At 31.2% G+C, this 5,243-nt stretch overlaps 1 long non-coding RNA gene across 1 annotated transcript; it reads left to right on the top strand.

Moving 5' to 3' along the window:
- Positions 2,007-3,729, top strand: LOC109706535. Its single transcript, XR_002215226.1, has 2 exons — positions 2,007-2,317; positions 3,346-3,729. It is a non-coding gene; the product is annotated as an uncharacterized LOC109706535 (long non-coding RNA).

The raw sequence follows: 5,243 nt of genomic DNA, 5'->3' as shown, positions 1-5,243 counted from the left end.
GGATGTGACATTGACATAGGTTGCGACATTCCAGAATGTTCAAAAAGGGATATGTTCGATCGTCCTCAACTCCCTCTGTAGTGCTTGGAGATGTCGATCGCCCTCATCTCCAAGTACCGTGCTTGGCGATGCCAATCTCCCTCGATGCCAAGTGCCTACCAAATGGAGAGATGCCAACCTCTCTCGACTCTCCACAAGGTATATAGTGTGAAACGAAACCGGATAAATGGATGGTTAGAAATATTAGATAGATCAGGTAATCTTGTAGCCAAAAGTAAAATAACTAATTGTTCCATATTGTATATAATTGAGGCATTGTAATCGTATTTCTATTATCTACATTATTGTTGTATAAATAGTTGTTTCATTTACTACTATATTTCTACTAATGCCTCCAATGAACCGAGTGAGTGTAGAGCGCCATTTTTTGTAGATGCACCCACCGAAAATTTATTTTGAGTTCTCATTCCTTTGTAATTGTTGTTTTTCAAATTCTACCATCGTCGGTGAGGCATAAGACTGCGACGAAATATCACGAAGTAGCTAAATCGTTATGAGTCGGTCTAGTTAGAGTACCCCTTTTTGGTTAAAAACTTTGTAATGTTTTGGATAGAACAAGTATTATAAATTTTAAAGAGTTTAAACTTGTAATGGTTCAATTTACTAGTAGTACACTCTGATGCTATATGTACCCATGCCATGTATGATTTGTACAAGCTGGTATATGTTCCGCTTCGTGCAGGTAGAAAAAATCTTGCCCATTTGGCGGGTCTCTTGTACATGCCGAAACGGGCCCAATAGATATGGACTCAGGGTGTGACGATTTTATACTTTATTTACAGATGGCAAGATGACACCCAGGGTGTGTTTGGTTCGAAGTTGGAATCGGTATGATAATCGAAATGAGAATAAGTTGGAAACAGAATCAGAATGATTCATTACTACTTTTTGTTTGGTTCACCATCTGAATCGGAATCGAAATGAACTATTTTCATTGTCAGTATTTGGTTCAGGTAGATATAAGAAACATAATCAAATTAATATACCAATTTATTTTTATAATATATTAGTTTAAATTCAAACTAAAAATTAAATATTAAAAATTTACATCTAAATTTTAAAATGATGTCAAAATTTTAAATATATTTTTTTTAAAAATAAAATTTGAAATTTAGCAGATAATTTAAAATATAAAACTAAATTTCGATTTGTTCAAATTCCAACTTAAAATTATAATTTAAATTTAAATTTCAATTTCAATCCATAAATTTAATTTAAATGTTAAATAAAATTTGAATAAAACTTTAGATTTTAAATTAAATTTAAATTTATAAATTAGATTCGAAATGCTTGATTGAATTTTAATTTTAAATTTATTTAAGTTTAGATTAAAATTTAAATTTATAAATATAATTTTTAAACTTAAACTTATATTTTAATTAAAAAAATGAGATTAAAAAAGTTAAATTTAATATGAACAAATCCATTCTGCCCAGATTCAATTTTCAAACCGACTTTCTTGGCCGGATTGAAAAAAATGGTAATTGTCAGGGATTTCTATTCATTCAAAAATCGGAATCGTACCAAATACGGACAAACAGATTTGTTCATTTCGATTATGATTCCATAGTGAAAAGGTGCAAACCAAACCCGCTCCCAATGTAGAGAAAAACATAGTTTTCTGAATAAAAGGAGATTAGAAAGGTGAGCAAACCTTTTATCTAAAATAACTCTCCAACTGCTGTAATTGGAATAATGGCTAATTTAAGCATAATTCTAATTGCTGCACTGCAGTTGAGCCTTCTAGTGTAGTCTCAATTGCAACAATTAGATTTAAATGCTTAACCTATATGTTGCGTGACTCATTAGTTATTCGAGCGATCAGAATCCTCTGTACGCGGCCGAATTGTGGATCGGGCGGATTGAACGGGCGTCTAAAACCCTTTCGAGACTAGCTGCATAAAATGCACAGTGAAGCTTCAAGCTTCCAGGTGCCCGAAAGATCGGCCTGGTGCCCAAAACCTCGCGCAGTTAGAGAGATTTGTTTGGTTGCAAATAAAAATTGTTGGGGGATTTATGTGCTATTGTAGCACTCTAAATCACCAGCCAACCCTAATCCGCCTCATTTTCTTCTCTTTGACTCTCTTCTATCCCTTTCTCTCTTTAGAAGAAAAGAGATGCCATTGTTCCCTTATCTTGGAGCTTGGGGATCTATCTTCTTAAAAGCTTGGGCAAGGTTGGGAGCTTCAAAAGAAAGCTTTACGTAGGAGAAAAGGACCATATTCTCCTCCACGTTTTGCTTGCTAGAAGAGGAAAGGTGAGTTGGGAGATTTTTAAAAGGTGATTTCTTTTAGAATTTTTTTTTTCAATTGGGAGATTTTTGAGGTTCTAATTTTATTACAACCATTTTTAGTATTTTTCTTAGAAATTTTGGAGGTCAAGACTCATTTCCAAGAGGGAATGTAACTAACATTAGGAAGGATTTGATCTCCCCTTTGTCCAGTTTTCTTGAATTATTAGCATATATTATGACTAATAATTAAACTAAATGTGATTTTAGTTGCATGCTAGATCTAGTGGGTTGAGATGACATATGAACAATTGACCTAGGAGAATAGGGTTTCTAATCCTTGTATATACGTATAAAGAGAAAAGATAAGTGATATGCATGTAAATGTAATCATGTGAAACTTGTTGCATAGGTGAAATAAGTGTGGCATTCAATCTAATTAAGTTGGAATTTAAGGTGTGAAATATAGTGACATATGAACTCTATGCTAAACTTAGAGCTAGAGAATAATTTAAGTGTAAGGGACATGGTAAACAACCCTAGAAGTCATGAATTTAATTAGGATGTGACATTGACATAGGTTGCAACATTCCAGAATGTTCAACAAGGGATATATTCGATCATCCTCGACACCCTATGTAGTGCTTGGAGATGTCAATCGCCTCAACTCCAAGTGACTACGGTGCTTGGCGATGTCAATCTCCCTCGATGCCAAGTGCCTACCAAATGGAGAGATGCCAACCTCTCTCGGCTCTCCATAAGGTATATAGTGTGAAACGAAACCGTATAAATGGATGGTTAGAAATATTAGATAGATCAGGTAATCTTGTAGCCAAATGTAAAATAACTAATTGTTCCATATTGTATATAATTGAGGCATTGTAATTATATTTCTATTATCTACATTATTGTTGTAGAAATAGTTGTTTCATTTACTACTATATTTCTACTAATGCCTCCTATGAACCGAGTGAGTGTAGAGCGCCATTTTCGGTAGATGCACCCACCGAAAATTTATTTTGAGTTCTCATTCCTTTGTAATTGTTGTTTTTCAGATTCTACCATCGTCGGTGAGGCACGAGACTGTGACGAAATATCGCGAAGTAGCTAAATTGTTGTGAGTCGGTCTAGTTAGAGTACCCCTTTTTGGTTAAAAACTTTGTAATGCTTTGGATAGAAAAAGTATTATAAATTTTAAAGAGTTTAAACTTGTAATGGTTCAATTTACTAGTAGTACACTGTGATGCTATATGTACCCATGTCATGTATGATTTGTACAAGCTGGTGTATGTTCTGCTTTGTGCAGGTAGAAAATATCTTGCCCATTTGGCGGGTCTCTTTTATATGCCGAAACGGGCCCAATAAATGGACTCAGGGTGTGACAATTTTATACTTTATTTACAGATGGCAAGATAACATGAGGGTGTGTTTGGTTTGAAGTTGGAAATGGTATGGGAATCAAAATGAGAATAAGTTGGACAAGGAATTGGAATGATTCATTACCACTTTTTGTTTGGTCCACTTTTTGTTTGGTCTGCCACCTAAATCGGAATTGAAATGAACAATTTTCATTGTCAGTATTTGGTTCAGATAGATATAAGAAACGAAATCAAATCAATATGTCAATTTTATCTTTATAATATATTAGTTTAAATTCAAACTAAAAATTAAATATTAAAAATTTACATCAAAAATTTAAAATGATGTCAAAATTTTAAATATATTTTTTGAAAAAATAAAATTTGAAATTGAGCGGATAATTTAAAATATAAAACTAAATTTCGATTTGTTCAAATTCAAACTTAAAATTATAATTTAAATTTCAATTTGAATCCATAAATTTAATTTAAATTTTAAATAAAATTTGAATAGAACTTTAGATTTTAAATTAAATTTAAATTTATAAATTAGATTTGAAATGCTTGATTGAATTTTAATTTTTAATTTAAGTTCAGATTAAAATTTAAATTTATAAATATAATTTTTAAACTTAAACTTATATTTTAATTAAAAAATGAGCTTAAAAAAGTTAAATTTAATATGAACAAATCCATTCTAACTGGATTCAATTTTCAATCCGACTTTCTAGACCGGATTGAAAAAAGGGTAATTGTCAGGGATTCCTATTCACCCGAAAATCGGAATCGGAATAGAAATCTTGCATACCAAACACGGACAAACGGATTTGTTCATTTCGATTCTGATTCTAGGGTGAAAAAGGAGCGAACAAAACCCGCCCCCAATGTAGAGAAAAATATAGTTTTCTGAATAAAAGGAGATTAGAAATTAAGGTGAGCAAACCTTTTATCTAAAATAACTCTTCAACTGTTGTAGTTGGAATAATGATTAATTTAAGCATAATTCTAATTGCTACAGTTGAGCCTTCTTGTGTAGTTCCAATTGCAACAATTAGATTTAAATGTATCAAACCAAATCCTAGATTTAGATATACATGTAGTTACAACTGCAGTGTATTAGAACTATAAACAACTAAATCTCTAAGGCCCCGTTTGGTTGGGGGGTAAGCGGGGATAACGAAAGTTATCCCCGCTATTCCACCAAACGGGGTGAAATTTGGCCGGACTATTTTATCCCGGTCAAACTTTGCTATTCCCGGTTATCCCGGTATAGCCAGGGATTTGCTATTCCACCATTTTGGTGGAATAGCACTATTCCAATGCTTAATTTCAAAATTAATTAAAATTATAAATTAAATTAAAACTAAATTATATAAATATAATATGTTATATATTATAATACATTATTTTTATTATAAAATTATTAATTGTACTATATTAATACATATTATTTATATTTAAATATTATAATAAAATTTATAATAAATTATATTTAAATATTATAATAAATTCTTTTTATTAAATTTAAGTTTAAGTAGAATTTTAAAAAAATTTATAAATTTATTATAATAAATTATTTTTATTAATTGTTCCCA

Source organism: Ananas comosus, linkage group 2, assembly GCF_001540865.1.
Source record: "Ananas comosus cultivar F153 linkage group 2, ASM154086v1, whole genome shotgun sequence".
Lineage (NCBI taxonomy): Eukaryota > Viridiplantae > Streptophyta > Magnoliopsida > Poales > Bromeliaceae > Ananas > Ananas comosus.
The sequence above is the reverse complement of the archived record's forward strand: the minus strand, read 5'-3'. Positions and strand labels throughout refer to the sequence as shown.